This window comes from Haplochromis burtoni, unplaced genomic scaffold (genome assembly GCF_018398535.1).
Source record: "Haplochromis burtoni strain Fernald_Lab_line unplaced genomic scaffold, NCSU_Asbu1 Contig_46, whole genome shotgun sequence".
Lineage (NCBI taxonomy): Eukaryota > Metazoa > Chordata > Actinopteri > Cichliformes > Cichlidae > Haplochromis > Haplochromis burtoni.
In genome coordinates this window covers 2731106-2748586 of record NW_024582407.1, presented here as the reverse complement: position 1 = coordinate 2748586, position 17481 = coordinate 2731106, and the positions used below count along the sequence as shown (strand labels likewise).

The window sequence follows — 17481 nt, the reverse complement described above, 5'->3', positions numbered from 1 at the left end:
AACAACCCAGAGAAAAGTGCAGATATGGTTTGGTGTCACGGTTCGATATTTTTTGATACAAAAAAATGTTCATGCTTTTTTAATTTGTCATTTATTAAAATTATAAATATATATTTTAACTCAAAAGTACAGTTTTTAAATTTAATGTTGCTGAAACAACAAAGTAATAAAAAAATTAATCTGATGGAGAAATCACTCATCTTTGGAAAAGAGAGTTAATTACAGAGAAATGGCTCTTTCCAAAATAAAAGCTGTACAATACGCTTCTTCTGGGCTATATTCTCAGCAGCATATTAAACATATCAGGTCCCCATAAGGAGAATCATGTGCTAACGGCAGTCTAAATGACTCGGGTAAAGTTTGTAGCATGCGTGCTTGGTGTTTTTGTCTGCTTCCACTTGTCTTTGCACTAGGATTGTCACGGTTGTTAAAGAGTGGACTCAGACGCGGAGCTCAGAAATAATGACAGTGCATTTATTTACAGTGCAGCAAGGTGACAACAGTTCAAATGTGCAACAATGGTGATAGTGCGTCCCTCCTTCCGTGTAAGCCCGTGCATGGTAGTGAGTGCCCGTCTCTCCTCCAAGTGCTTGCTTAGTGTCCGTAAATCCTCCGTCAATCCCTGGGTGAACACACACACACACACACACACACACACACACACACGACAGCAGAATGAGTACGAATATCAGACAGCACTTCAATAACGTTAGCGACTCGAAAACACTACCAGGCTTAGTGCAATACTCCAGCGCTGTCTGTCGCTCAGCCACAACATTAAGTAGCCCTGCTGAAGATGGTAGTTGATTGGCAGCAGCTGGTGGATTGACTGCAGGTGCGGCAGCTCCGGGCGACAGCACTTCCGGGTCGGAGGTAGCCTGTTGCTAGGTTACCTCCTAACACATCACAGCGGAGCCGGAGGGGAAGACAGGGCAATAGGAGAGACACATACACATGCACACGGATATACACACACTGGCAGGTCGACCGGTCAGGGCGCCGTCAGATCCTGACAAGGATGATGTCGGCGTAAATGTGCAGTCATATTCATTGTGTTCCCACTAGTGCTGTCAGCGTTAATCTGAAATGACGTTAACGCCACAACACGGCAAATCTCCGTTAACGAGCTACCGCGGATCGCCCCATGCGTGGGGCTGGACGGCGTCAACACGTTAACGAGCAAACTGCGCTAACGCAGTAGTTCCCACCCATGTAATTGAGCATTGCGTGGCACATCCGACATACTCTTTTACTTTTGTCCATGACGCGCTTACCTTCAGGGTCATGCTTCACATGAAGACCAAAATAGTTCCAAACGCCAGATCTGAATGAGGGTGGGGGAGGTTCAATTTGCCATGTTGCAACGAGCCTTGCTAGCTTGCGCTGCGCTCACTGGATCTGGGCTCAACAGTGCAGCCTAGGCGGAGTAGTCGAACGCAGATCCATTGAGCTCTCAACACAGACAGCATCATCAGAAGAAAAGTTGATAAAATAAATTAAAAATTTTGTATTGTTCGATACATATGCGTACCGAACCAAAAGCACTGTATCAAATGGTTCAATATCGATACAAGTATCGTTGCACCCCTACTATATAAGTATAACTAATTGTACTATCACATGGCATTACCTTCAGTTTGATACAGTGGGCTGTATTTCTCTTTTCACCATAGCTTCAAAGAATTAGTAGAAAAAAGCACAACATTTGTGTAAGATCAATATGCACAAAACCAGCCACCAATAAAGTTAACTTAAAAACACTACAGCTAGTACCTTACTGTACTCTTGTAATTATACAGAAGCCTGGTCTCGAAAAGTTCACGAAGCTCTTTATAGTCATTATTTCGTTTTCTGTTCAGAAAAAAGGAAACTTAAAACTAAATACAAAACGTTTTTATTGCTAAAGTAAATTTTCATTGTGTATTTATTTTTCAGTGACACCCACTAAAATCTCACTGAAATTTGTTGATCCTCAGCTGCCCACCTCCAGATTTAGAATAAGACATTTAATGAGATATTCGGCTTGTCATTATAACCAGTGTACTGTAATTGTAAAGGAAAAATGCTTGTAGGTACAAAGCTACATCGCAAATGCCTACCATCTGATAAAGTGCAAGAAGTATGTTATTTCCTAGTGCCTCTACCAGTCTAATAACTGACTTTAACATTACCAGGTCTATTTTCAGGTATGACAGTCATTCTGCAAAACATCCATGACTTAAAAATGAGCTGCTTCTAATCTCCTCTTTCTTTCAAGGTGCTACTCTTGAAGCACTTCCTGTAGCTCCAGCACAGCAGTTAAATCCTTCACTGGGAATTCTTTAATTGCATCACACAGCAATCATGACACACTCTGAACCCCTTGGGAAGATGAGCGTTTCTTCCTATTCATGTCAATCAAATTTGCCATGCTTAACCTCCGTCACCTGTCACTCATCTGATTAAGCACAGCAAGTGATGAGTAATGTCGTCAGGGCAACTGTTGCTGAGTGTAACAGTTTTCAATGAAGATTCCTAATTATTTGCAGCAACTTCATCATAATGTGGTGTTGCAGTGATGTATGTTTGATCAGGTGAGTGAATTGAAAACATGAATGCATCCACATAACAAGCATAGATTTATAATACTATAGAAGTTTCATCAATTAAAATCACTGTTCAAGTTTTTGTGCCTTCTGAAATTATTTATTTTTGCCTCACTTAATTTATTTTGCCATTTTTCAAAGCAATTTGAACTGAAGCTATGTATGTTATCTAAAAGAAAAAATAAACAGCCTGAAATAAAAGCATTGTTGCATAATTAACGGTATTAATACAAATATATTACAATATATTCTAATGTGTAATGAGAAATCAAAGAAAAACCTTTTTCCTTGCACCATGTGCGTCTAGATGATAAAGCAGTGAAGTGCTGAGAAACAACAGAGGTTTTATCAAAACTGTGCAAAATTAATCTATGAAACAGACCTTGAGGTTATTCAGTTTTTGTCAAAAACAAGGAAATGTTCGATTAAGCATTGCAATAAACAGTATATCAATATGAAACTAAGTCTATACTTTTTAAGGAAGAGCTACAAAATAAGTCTGACTGCATAAATAATATATATTGCTCCCAGTGTTAAGAACAAAAACAAAAAAATATGCATCATTTGTGTAAAGTATGCATTACAGCCAAGTTTATTGTGAAGAACTACCACAAACACCACAACATGAATTTCTAGGAAAACAATTCAAAAATAATGACACTGTCTTCATATTTGGAGGCATCCAGTCTCCCATGCCATTCTTAAATTTGCTAACTCCAGCATCTGTCCTCACAGTGCTGATCTATCTTCACTCACTTACAGCAGCTGTTGCTAGGTAACAGCTCACGCCTGCGTGTGCTTATTACGTTTTTCAAAACGACATTAAATAGTCAATGAATCAAAATGAAAGTGCCATGGAAGTTGAAGTTCCAGATCTAATGCAAGCTGCTTTCTCTAGTTTACTATTTTATAAAGAAGAGCTAACAACACCACTGTGTTCTTCAGTAATCAATTAGGTATGTTAGACCCAAGTCTTCAGGCTTATCATTCTTCCTGTCCCCTTATATGACCCAGAAACCCATGGCTGAACTGTTCACGGTAAATATGCTGCTCTGGAACCAAAACCTACAGGGCATTTCTAATTAGGTAAGGAAACAGCACTACACTGTGAGGAGAGGACGGGATGAGCGAGAGGATACAGGAGGAAGTGAGGAGAAGGGGGCTGATTGGGAAATGAAGAGAGCGGAAGCAAATAGCAGGAAAGAGGTGGGAAGAGGGGAAGGAAAAACTGTGCAAGATGATGGGAAGACTGGGGACTTATCCATTAATTATAACACAATTGAGGCTGTCATAGATGTAGCATGCATCGAAAGAGTCAGTGATATGACAAGGAGATTGGGACAGATGAAGACCATGGAGATTTGCACATGGATAGAGATTTGCACCAAAGAATAAAAAACATTGATTTTAAAAAGAGCAACAATGAAAAGGAATGAGGAAAAGAAAATAATGGAGGGAATACAATCACGTCAACCTTACAGACATCTTAAGCATGATCCAACATAGCAGCAAGGCCACGTTCCAGCAACCTTTTGCCTACATACCTGAGTGTCAACCTACCAGCTCTGGATAGCCCATGGATGATGTTCCAGAGGGGCCAGGCTCCGTGCCGACACATTCCAACACAGAAGCCCTTTCAGTAGGCATGAGACAGCATTGATGTGGCCAGGGACCAGCCTGGGTCAGCCAGCGCTGCAGAACTAATACGTGCCTAGACTTTTACCACAAAACCCCTCAGGCCCCGCAGTCAATGAGCCCAGAGATTGCTATGCCGCTTTCACTTTGGGAGCCCCAGATCTGAGAGTGAAGAGGCGAGACCACGGTGTCTCGGAATGAGAAGTAAAACAAACAGACGTTTTAGCACAGGATATGGTTGGCTGCTTCTATGTCTTGCAAGCCCCTGATGTGTATTCAACATTAGCTGCAGCACAACACAGCAGCACACTGTATCCTCCCTCTTTCGGTCATAGCTATAAGAATATTCTAACTATGAAGCTAAAATCAAAGTCTTTCAAAAGTATTTGTCTGTTTGTATCTTTTTGCAATCTGCACCGGCAGTACAAGCCTTTCCAAATCATACTTGCAAATGATTTATGGGAGGACTGGTAAGTGAGTTCACAGGGATGTTTGCAGGTAAGCTGGGGACCTGGCTGAACCAAATGAAAACAAATGATGGTAACACTTTAGATTACAGTCTGCAAAATACAAAGTAATTACACTACTAGAGTGTAACAGTATAGTACAGTAACAATACATTTATGTAGGCACAGGGGGACATTTTGTTAACAATTACTATGTATATATTCTGGGTTTGTATGCCTTACTGTACTGTAATATTTGGGAGTATCTTAGAGAGCATGATTGATTGAAAAGATGACTTGTGCAGTTTTTAGTCTCTAAAACTGTCCAAACCGGTAAACTTCATTACTGAATGTTCATTTATTGCCTCGTGGGTCCACCTGCCTATGACAGACAAAATTTCCCCACCCTAGATGTCACTCACATGTACTTCTGTGAGAAGACAAGCCGACAACTTTGAAGTTGTTAAAATGATGAAAGTCTTCTCTCCGGCAATCATGTTCATCCAGCTCTACAGCTCCTGAAGGTGCAGCCCTAACTTTTTTTTTTCCAGCTCTGTGCCAGAAAATAAATCCCATCCCAGGAAAAACCACAAATATAGCAATATAAAAAACAAGGCGTGAGTCACAGCACATATATAGTACACAGCCCCTATTCCTCAAACACTTGTGATGCTGTGTGGAATAACAAAAATAAGATGATTTAAAGCCTATGTTCTAATTGGAAATACTACAAAGAACACATATAACATGTTGAAAAACTAATTTTCTTGCTTTTTGAAAAATGTACATTTATTTTATGCTTGATGACAGCAAAACATTTTTTTTAAGTCAGGTTAGGCCATGTTTACCACTGCGTTGCATCACCTCTTCTTTCAACAACACTCTAAGTGTTTTCAAACTGAGGAGACCAATTGCTGTAGTTTTGAAAGTGAAATGTTTTTCCCAGCCATCGGATGGTGGCTTTTGAGCTGTGCACTGATAATAAGCAGGATGCTCCCTTTGCTCTTTTGCCAGCAGGACACATGGTTTCCAAAAGAATTTTTACATTTTGAATGGTCAGACCAAGAGACTGCAGGAGGTTTGCCTTGCATTTGTGGATGCAACAAAGAACTGTGTTTACTGACAATGGTTTTTGAACTGTTCCTGAACCCTGCAGTGATTTTCACATCAGAATTGTGCTTGTTTTTACTGCAGCTCTGCCTGACAGATATTTGGTTTTGGCCATTGGCCCCTACATACAAAGATTTTTACAGATTCTTTACATTTTTAATGGTACTGTAGATGATGAAATTACCAACAAGTTTGCAATTTTACATTGAGAATTAATTTATTTTTGAATAGATTATATTTTTGAAATATTTTTTTATTCTTGAAAACTCCTGAACATTTTTTATTTATAGTGGTTTTATATATATTGTCTTTATAGATTTTTTTTAATATCAAATCAACATATACATTTGTGCTCTTTTGTTACCACTGTTTCAGTTTGTTTTGTTGTTTTTTTTTAAAAAAAACTTAAAATTCATGTGATGCAAACAATTAGCTTATATTAGCTTGTTAGCTTGTTTTTTTAATATGCTTAATTTTTAAATTTGATAATTAACCTTGATTAAAAATGTGCTGAAATGGAGCTGAATTGCTAGCCAGTACCATGGTATCACTACCCACATTTTAAAAACTTTGGTACCAGCACTAGTACATTTTGCAATTTGGTACTATTACTGCAAGGTGTACTAAAGTTTTTGTTTTGTTTGTTTTTGTGTTTGCATCTGTGTATTTGTTTTTTACCCTGATGCAATCCTCCCAAAGGACCACGTCTCCGCCCAGTCTCAAACTGGAGATCTTTTGTGTATACAGCAAATAGGTTAACTACTACACTATGGAACCACTCTCTACAAACAAACAATAAAACAGACTGTCTGGAAAAACAGTTGTAGGAGTTCAGTTGCCTCCCAGGCAAGAATCACAGAGAACCTCAGCAAAGCTCAAGTCTATGTTTTTCAGAAAATTTGAAGGAACACTTATGAGAAACACAAAGTTCACACAGTGCAACTTTTTAGTGTTATTTTATCATGAAAAAATGGTTTGTCATGAATTTTGAATTTTGAATTTTAAATATTTAAAATGTAGCATTTAACTAAATCAGACGCATATAATGAAGTGCTGTAGTGTGAAATATATCCCTTTATGTACCATATTTATACATGAAATACCTGCTCAGTTTAAAAATAAATCTTGTCTGAGTTTGTTCTGAACACAACTTCCGATAACAATGCTGTTATCTAGTAGTTTTAAAAAGTAGTGAATACATTTTTTTGTGCATTTGAATTATTTATTACTATAATAATACTACTAATAATAACACTATTGTTAGGACAATCCATTCATTTTCTTCTGCTTATTTGGGGCCAGGTTGCGGGGGCAGCAGCCTAAGCTGAGAACCTCAGACCTATCTTTCTCCTCCTTGGTGTTCGCCAGCCATAGATAAAATCTCTCCAGCATGTTCTGGGTCTGCCCCAGGGCCTCCTCCTGGTAGAAAATACACCCCTACTCCCAAAGCACCTCCCATAGAACAAGAAAGCCCTACAACATCCAAAGCCTTCAGGAACTCAGGGCGAAGGAATCTCTTCGAAACAGTCCAAAAGTGTTTTTTCCATGGCCTCTCTGAACTCCTTTCACACCTGGGTTTTGCTTCAGCCATCACCTACTACCCAGGGTATGCACTTTTAGGCCAATGGATCAAAAGTGCACACCCGATGGTGCATGCCCAATTTTTTCATTCTCACTACCAACACTGTATCGCACAGCCAATTTTTTTGTAATTTGAGCAATCATGATGCTCCGTCTGACCAAAAATGCCAGGCCCGATTTTTTGCCCAGTCAAGCCCTGCACCCAGTGATCATACCAACTGCATAGATCTGAATAAATCCAATTAAGACTTTGACATAAAAATGTGTATCATGATAATCTGGAACAAAATTTTCAAAAAGCCTTGTTTTACTAAACCTAGAGCAACTGAAGAGCTGATGCAATGGACTGTGCCATTCAATTGTAATATATACTAATGAGGATGTGTTGAGTGACTTAAATATAAAACAAGCCTTAAATGCTGTAGTAAGTCCATAAACAAAGTCCAGTAGTGCCAACATATATCAAAAAAAAAGTGAGGAAAAACAGAAGGCTTAACCTCAAATCAAGAATAATGGGTAAGGACTGATGTTGAGCAAACTCAGTTTTTAGGGTCACATTCACTGATTCTTCTATTTGCAACATGTTTTAAGTGTTATGTGGATTTTGTGCTGGGCACAAGCTCTGGATATTTTAAATATTTCATCTTCTGTTTTATTTTTTAAGTTATCTTTGTATTTTTAACTTACATTACATTACCATACCTTGCCCAGCTGTAGGTGCAGCAATGCAAAGTATGCTTCACATTGTCACTGGAATATGCATTTGTATTCATTCAGTGATGCAGAAACTGTATAATTCTTAGTCTCTTTTGTACCACTGGAACTGCAACTACTTAAACACAGAACACACATCAAAAATGCTGTAACCTTAGAAATAAACAGCAGTACATACAGTGCACTCAGCATTAAAATAATTAACTCAAATATAAATATTTAGTTTACTGCTGTGAAGTAAATCCCAAGATTAACCAATTTCTTATGCACTAATTTCATATTATTTGCAACACTGTTGTATTTTATTGTTTTTCTATGTTCTTTATAACTTTTGAATCACCTGTTTCATCATCATTTGACAGCACTCAGGGGGATCCTTTTGGGAGGAAGAAAAGTCATATGATGCATGAAACGTCCCTTTTTATGTGAGCATGATCCTGAAGTAGAAAGCCTGGCTTAATAGAGAAAATTGAGAACCATCATTATCATCATCATCATCATCATCATCATCTCTGTTATCTCAGACTCTGGGTTTAGGTCTTGTCAAGCCAGCTAACACAAGCCTGCCTGTGTACATCCTTCATAATACATTCCTCAGTTTATGTTCAACTTTATTTTGTAATGAGCTGAAGGAACACATTTTACTTTTGCTTTGCTGTTTTAAATAGAATACAGATTCTGTACTGAATAAATCCATTTTATAAATGTGGCAGTTAGAGGAACATAAACTGTGCATCAGAGAAATATGTGTGTATTCGGTTGGTGATGCAGAAAGTGGATGATTTTATGTATGATCCTAATCGGCTTCCAAGTCAAATTTGGAATTGCAGCTGAATGGAGATTAAAAGGTTGACCATTTGGTTTGTTAACATTTAAGACCAAAATTATTCAATTAGTAAAATGAATTTTACTTTGATCTGGAACAAAGAAAGTTCAAAATTTCAAGGCTACAAGAGAGTCAGATCTAAATGCAGTGAATTGCTTTTTATGTTTAAATGATTCAGGTTCAGAGCTGTGATATGCAGTTGTAATGTGATAAATTGCAGCACTAAGTAGTAAAATATATTTGTTAACTTGTTTATTTACACAATTAATTTTAATTTTGTGCAATTTCCTATTTTTTCTAAGTGCAAAATTTCACTTATATCTAATATCAATGACTAAAGTAGGCATGACCTTTTTATGTGGACAGAGCCTGATGCCGAAAGCCTGAGTTAACAAGGAAAGTTGAAAACCAGAGTTGTGAAACCTATTACCCCTGACTTGAGTTTTTAGGGTTCAGCAATTCATCTAAAAAAGCTACATAGTAGCTTTATAGTACACCTCTCTGGGCCCCACTTGCAGACCAGAAAAACACTGTGATAAAGATTAAGGTGATGACAAGACTATTTATACGCAGAGGGCTGATTAGAGAATGACCAGCAGGAGGTTACAAAGACAAAGGTTAAAGCAATCACACACACAGGTGAAGAAAGTCAAGTCAGCCAGGGGAGACAGGAAGTGAATCTAATTTAGGACAAAATGTTAAAGTGAAAATAAAAACTATAGGGGAGATAAACACTACAACACCAAGACCAGGAGACCCACATTTCCATGAAGACAGAGACAAAGGAGTGCTGGCAGACAAAGGCAGAACACAAGGATGAGACAGGGGCAGGAACAATTAGGAAAACACTGAAGGAGCTAAACACATGAGAAATGACGAACACAAAGTAGAAACTGAAGATAATAAAGTGACAGATCTACACTAGAACAGTTATCATAAACAGGCACTTGCGAGTAGGGATGGGTATCGTTTAGGTTTTATCCGATACCAGTACCAAACCGGTACTTTTGAAACGGTGCCGGTGCTTAAACGGTGCTCAAACCGGTGCTTAAAGAATGAAGAACACAAACTTTGTCCAAAACCTCTCATGTTCAGCTGTTTTTTTGTAAAAAGATAACAATGTTAGCCTTTTCTGCAGCTATAGGGGATTTATGGCATCACTCTTGGCTGGAAGCAGTGCTTAAACAATGGGAAAAAAAACACAAACTTTGTCCAAAAACCTCTCATGTTGTTGTTGCTGTTTCCTACTTTTTCTTTGGTCATTTTAGCCTTTTTGGCCAGGGTGAAGGGAGTATCTGCCATCAAACAAGAAGACAGCCGCATGTAACTAAGACACGGTGTTTGCTAGTTCACCTTACATGCATTAATTTAATAACGTGGTTAGCCTACTCAACGTAAATTACACACGAACAACATTAAGCTACTGACCCAGAGAAGAACGGCTGCTGCTGCTGCCATCATCATCCGTCATCATTTCTGCTACAATGGCAGGGCTAGGGGCCAGGACTCGCCTCTTCAGGTTTTTGGGGGATGTTGCTAACTCCGGGTCCAATAACAGGCACCACATCCGCAGTAGATGTGCTCGGTGTGAGGTCTTGCAGCAAGCTATCAAATACGGTGCATTTCTCAGCTTTTAAAAAAACGCTCTGCGTCGCCAGCTGTTTTATCAGTTCTGAGGTCTTACCTCCTTTTCACAGTATCACCTTAAAGCACTTGTTGCAGGCTGCTGAGTTTGCATCTTGTGCTGTGAAGTACAGCCAGACTTTTGACCGCTTCACCTTGGGCATTTTTAATCTGTAGCTCTGCTCTAAAAGAACGTACGTACCTGGACCCGCCTACTATGCTTGCAAAGGTACAATGATTGGCTGGAATCCAAAGTGTCATCTCAGGAAAAAAAAAGCACCGAAATAAAGCACCGAAATGTGCGCTCAAGCATAACGATGAAAATCCAGGATAACAAAACTTAAACTAAAACAACAAACCCCCAAAACAACAATGACAGTACTTTATTTTGTTTAGAATACAAATATATTATAATAAATTTTAGAAAAATTGAAAGTTTCATCCACTTTTGTTCCATATTATTCTATTGAAATGCTGGGGGTGCCTATCTCGGTGGCTTCAGACACCACCGAGGTAGGTACTTATGTTTCATTACACTCTGATTCACTTCTATCATAAGATCAAAGTATCCCACATATCCAGGTCAATTTCATGATAGATTCATCAGAGTCGGCGTTTTTGATTGAACGTCCTAAAGCTTCTCGAACCTAATTCTGCACTCCAGCATAAAGTGAACATATCAGAGTGTCTCTCTCTGTCTCTTCACAGTCAAATCCCAGTTTACTGCAGGGTGGATATCATCATCAGTGCATCTGAAGCATAAACATGAAAGCTGATTTTCTTCCCATCCCTGATGGCCATTGAGTTCCTTTGTTTTCTGAGAGCACAATATATTTCAAAGGCCCTGTGAGGTTGAATACTATTTTGGTCGTAGTAAAAGATGGCTCCAGGTGAGGCCCAGACTCACAGAGAGCTGCTGTGATAGGCATACTGAGTGACAGAACACCAATAAAGCATGAAGAGACAGGGGGAGGGAGGGTGAAGGCAGGATGAAAAGAAAATTAATGAGAGGTTTAAAATTAAATAATGAACATGGGAGAAGAAAAGGCATGCAGCCAAAAATAACAATCCAACAATACATCTTGATTGTGAGCCTGTTAGGAATGTTAACATCGTAAGAATAAAGTGCACAAAACCCAGAACAGTCACAAGCAAGAAAAAACAATCAGGAACTAATTTGTTGGCTTAGCAGAACAATGCATACTGAAGGGAGTTAATATATGTAGTAACAGTGAGGCAGGCAGTAATAGCGCATTCCTTAGAAAAACAGCGTGATGTATTACTTTATTTAAGGAGGCACAAAAATAGAAGTTATCGCTAATAAGGATGTCATGATTGATTATTCGTCATGTGCCATTTAGCAGCTGACTCAGAGCTTATTAGGAAGGATTAATTAAGAAAGTACTTGGCATGCTGATTCATGAAAATTGGGTATTAGAAATGTGTTGAGCTTCTAACAATCTTTTCAAGTAACTCATTGTTAAGTATTTTGCAGACTTTTACACTTTTTCTTTTTGTTGTTTCTGTTTGTTTGTTTGTTTTGCAGTTTTCAGCTTATTGTCTTGATGAAGTGTAAATATTTCCCTTTTTTCCCTTTTTTAGTTCAGTCTCATTAATTTGGTTTTAGTGTTGAAGCCTCTAAAAGCCTTCTGCATGTCTACCTAACCCAAGCAACACAGGCAAACTTAGCTGCAAATTGGTAAACACAGAGCCAGATACACTCACCAACCACTTCATTTGGCACAGCTGTTCAACTGCTTGTTAACACAAAGATCTAATCAGCCAATCAAAAGGCACCAACTCAGTATATTTAGACATGTAGACATGGTCAAGACAACCTCCCGGATTCTAATTGAATTCAAATTGCTGATGTACTGTGCTTTTCCCACACCATCTCTAAGCCTTACAGGTTCAGTAAAGAGAAAATATTCTGTGATATCAGAGCTCAGAGGAGAATGGCTACACTGCTTCAACTTGATAGCAACTTAAGTGGAGATAACTAGCCCCACCTCATATGCTCCCCTTTCAGAAGATGTATGTGTCTGTCTATTTATTCCTGTACTAAAACCTGTTGTTGTCAGTTTTGTGGCCCACCTCCCTCCCTTTTTAATTAATTCACTTATATAATAGTATATGGGGATCCACCCAGCCCAGGTGCTGCTGCCAGTCCCCTCTTAGGCCGTTCCCAAACCGCAGCATCAATTCGCAATTTTCCATCTGCCGTTGTTAAATCTAGATGAGGATTTGGTCTCAGCTAGTGAAATAACCATTTGTTACAATTAAGGAATACAGAAGAGTGTACCTGAATGTACAACATGCCAAACCCGGAAGCTGATGGGCTACATTTAGCAGAAGACCACACCTGGTGCCACCTCTAGCAGCTAAGAACAGGAAACTGAGGCTACAGTTCACACAGAATAACAAAAATGACCAGCTGTGTGATGCTATCTTGTTTCTATAGAATGAAGAAATAGGGCATTTCTGAAAACAAAATTGGGTCCAAGCTGGTACAACTAGTGGCCAGTAAGTGTATTTTGTATTACTTTATTTAAACAGAGCACAGCTAAAATGAGACTTACTGCACCTGTACAGTCATCTGTTCAGCAAAAAACACAGAAAAATTAATTATAATGTTTTCATAGGTCAGCTGCATGTACAATTTGGTGTGGATTTGCTAAAATATTCATGATATTGACTTTTCAGGGTGATGAAATGTCAGTACTACAGCTTAGTGAATAAACAGTCAGATGCTGTTTTAAGAGAAAGTGAGACTTACATTAATATGAAAGTCAGACTCATGCTGGATCTGAAAATATAATATGTGCAGCATTGTGTTGTATGTCTAACAGGCTAATGCATTTTGTGTTAATTTGGATTTTCCTTTCCATCATTCAATTTGTCTATCCATCCATTATCTTTACCAGGTTTTCTCTGTGGGGGTTAGAGTCATTACAGCCAACACTGAGAGATTGCATTTCCCCTGGACACATCGTATGTTATCTATTACATGGCTGACACATATAGACAGAGAGCCTTTCACACTCTCAATCACACCTACAGGCAATTTTAGACTTGCCAATTAACATAACTGGCAAGTCTTTGAACTGGGGGAAGGAATTCCAGCACCTGAAAGAAATGCATGCTAATATTCAGGTTATACCATTTTTTTCCCTGAAAGTAGCATTTAATTTTGAGAAACCTTTGTGCTACATTGTCAACATGCAGTTTTCAAACAGCCATTTTTGTGTGCGCTTCCCATTCCTATCAGTTTATAAAGCTGGGTATACAATGTGAAATTTCTGGGTTATTTGAGATGAACAGTATAAAGGAATTGCGGTGATATCTTTGTTCTTGGCTTCAAAGCGATAGCCCTACATTTCAAAGTGAGAGGCGTTCAAAGTTGGCTGTTGTAAAGGACTCGTGCCCCAAAAAATCTAGGACAAAATTCTCAGTGTGAGAAATTTAGGATGACCATCTGATAATGAGACCAGCCAATAAAAGTGCGTTATGACACGCTGATCAGTGCGACCCACAGCTGAGATTCATGCCATACAATGTGGCTTCAATAACATAAGAGTACTGAACTCACACAGTATCTCAGTGCCTTTATATGCCCTTTTATTTCATTTCCTGTTTTCAGCAGCAGTCTTAAGCTATCCCACACCTGATCCCCACCAGCTTGTCACACCTACTTCCCCCAACACACTAGTGCTGTGTCTGTTGTGCCTTCCCCCCATTTGTCCAGCCCAGCTTCAGTTTTGGTTTGTTGCAAAGAGTCATGTAGAGGGGAGGAAGGATATAATGGCATGTTTGGGCAAAATGTATACAATAATTGGATGCATCTGTTTGCTTCTCTGAATATGTTTTAGACTTCCTGTTTTTGCATCATTTTATTGTGGTGAAAAGCACGATTAAGAAACAAATGCATTTCTCTTACAGAAAGTGTTTATGCGTCCGGCTCCGTTAAGAATGAATGGAGGATATTGATTAAGGCAGGCCACCACTAGTTTTGTGAAAAATTGAAACCTGCAAAGTGTTCCGAACACCCTGCTCAATTACGCAGATCTTCACATCTTTAACATCAACCCACCAGAGCTCAAATTTGAGTTAAGTAAATCTGATATAATTATTTTCTAATTCACAGGGATGATTAGGATGTTCCTGAGGCGACCATAATGAAATTAGCTGTTTGATTAGTGATTTCATGCAGTGGAGTGTACATTCTGTTTCTGTTTCATTAAGAAAAACCTAATGAACGGACTGCTATGCCACACTTGTGGACTCATGCATATCCTCCCCAGGTGTGCCCCATTTGAAAATGCAGATCAGTCTTTGACCTTCATGCCATAACAGGACCTCTGGAATATGATGGTGTCATTTTTTTAAGACAGCATTGATGTCATTATTGCTGTCACTAAACCCCCATCACAGTGTCAGTCGATGCAGCGCCCCTGCAACCAAACAGTCCTGGAGGCCTGGAAATTAGATGCAGCATCCCAGAAGGGGGCAAGCCTGGGGATCCCCAGAGGCACATAGTCCCTTGCCTGATTGCTGAGCTGAAGCTATGATGGAGAGGGTAACTAAAAGAGATGAGAGCATTAATAGTGCATGAGACATTGTGTGTGTGCTTGTGTGTTTGATGAGACTGGGATAAAAGAGTGGTAGAAAGATGTAACACTGATCTGGGTCTCTTGTGTAACGTGTTCGGTTTTCATATGTACGACTACAGAAATATGTAAGGTAATACAAAAGGCTTTAGCTCCCAGTAAATGTTGAAGCACATCCACACAGCAGTCAGAGGAACATTCACAGATGTTCATCTGACATCTTGTACAAGCCCACTGCTTCCATGGATACCGCCAAACAAACAATGAAATACTCAGTAACAAACACAAGGAGACATGAACACCTGATCACAGAGACCATTTATATAAAAATACAAGTGACAAACACAGCATCAACAGGCACACATACTTTTATAAATAAATATATATATATATTATATATATATATATATATATATTATATATATATAATATTATCTCTACAGCAGCAACAATAAACTGTAACATTATTTATGTGTGCAGGCAACAGGAAAGCAGGCAGGCGGTTGCAGCAAACTGACTTTAATGGAATATTACACAAAAGGATGCCAGCAGGCAGGTGCAGGAAGAAGCAACTGCCAAGGTGGTGAGAACGAGCATGAGAACCAATCTGACAGGAAGAAAGTGTACCTGTCTGGGAAAATTGGAAACAGGTGTGTGAGTGGGTGTGACAGATCAGCGGGTCAGGGGTTAATGTGTGGCACGTGGATGTGAGAAGGAAAGACAATCTGAGGACATCTGGTGGACCAATGGTAAATGGACTTGGACTGTAACTGCAGAGATGAAATGAGAGGAACAAATACAACCAGTGGAAGAAGCATGATAGCATAACCCTGTCACCTGGAAATTACACTTCTGTACAACTAAAATTAATTTCTGGCCCTCTTAAGGAATGACAAACCATATTTATGAGTGTGAGAGGGTAAATACAGCTTTCTTTTGTGACTCTCACACCAGAGTCTCCTCTGTGTTTTAGGTTTAGGCAAGAACAAAAAAGCTAAAGCAACATTTCATTGTAACAGTTCTAGTAAATCCAATGTTTTCTTCAAAACTCAAAATGCTAGAGTATTTGCAAAAATATATTTCATTCTCTCTAGTGTGTATTATATGGATTCATGCTTCAGCAGCCTGTGGCCGTACCTTTACTATCTCTGTGCTGTCAGAATAAGAACAAAATAAAAGAAAATTGATTGGGAAGACTGCAGACAGTCTGATTGTGCAAATAAATAAGAATGGGGAGGAAGTAGGACACAAAGAAAGACAGAGGAGACATATTAAGCTTAAAAAATGGATATGTATTCTTTCTCACCCTTCTCATCTTTTTCTTCCTCCTGATAAAATTTTCTGGTGGTTTGGGTGTAGCTCAGAGTGGACAACTGAGGATTATCAGAGCAGTGATGTAGAAACTCTACGTGAACTTTGGAAAGTCTACCAGGCTGTGTCAATACAAGCCGAAGCTTAAGGAGAGCAAAGGAAGCACACATTGTTGTTCTGGATTTACCATGCAAATGTTTTTAGTCATGCATGGATTAAGAACAACAAAGCCACTTTAACACCAGAGACCTCAGTTTAAAATGTTTTTATGGCTGGCAAGCTAAACTCCGCTCTTAGAAAGGTGTGCAAAATGGGTGTCGGCACCGTTGTGTTACTCTGTGTTGATCAATAATAGAAACACTCTGGAGATGGACGGGCCCACCATTGCAGACAGAAAGACCTCCTCCTGCCTAATTTTCAGTGTTTGAAAGGAACAAATGAGAGTTGTAGTTACATATTCAGAGTTTCACATCAGTGATCTCCTGACTCACCAAAGGCTAATTATCTTTTCTGGTGTTTTTTTTTTCCACAGATACATTTGGGAAGATAAGTAGATAAACTTATCATTCTCTTTAGCATTCAAGGTCTTACCGTTCAAACCCGGTTCATAGTCATTAACATGAACATGTTGAAAAGATGTGTATATCAAAGGGTGCAGCAGTGAAGCTGTTAATTTGTTGCTGTAAGGCAAATATGAGCTCACCATTAAGTCATTTCTTGTGTTTTTATTATACATTTATCAGGCAAATGCAACACTTAATTAAACAAATTGAAGATTTTATTCATTTGTTTGGTTGTCCATCATTGTTCTTGTAGAATGCACAGAAGCATTTTGCTTTTCCAAGCATATTTCTTTCTTTGTATGCAGTAATGCAATGGAAAAACACTGTGGACACTTCATCTTTCAAATGTTCTGAGTTGACCTGGCCATTTGTGTTTCCTGCAACCATTAATCAGCTCTAGATGCCATGATGGATAACAAGCATAAAGGTTGCCTTTGAACGGGGAAAAAAGTCAATTTTAAGCAACATAGCAGCATAGCT

At 38.8% G+C, this 17481-nt stretch overlaps 1 long non-coding RNA gene across 1 annotated transcript; it reads right to left on the bottom strand.

Moving 5' to 3' along the window:
- Positions 1–453: 453 nt before the first annotated feature.
- Positions 454–1059, bottom strand: LOC102288534. Its single transcript, XR_317355.2, has 2 exons — positions 731–1059; positions 454–622 (listed from the first exon to the last, which is right to left on the bottom strand). It is a non-coding gene; the product is annotated as an uncharacterized LOC102288534 (long non-coding RNA).
- Positions 1060–17481: the final 16422 nt, after the last annotated feature.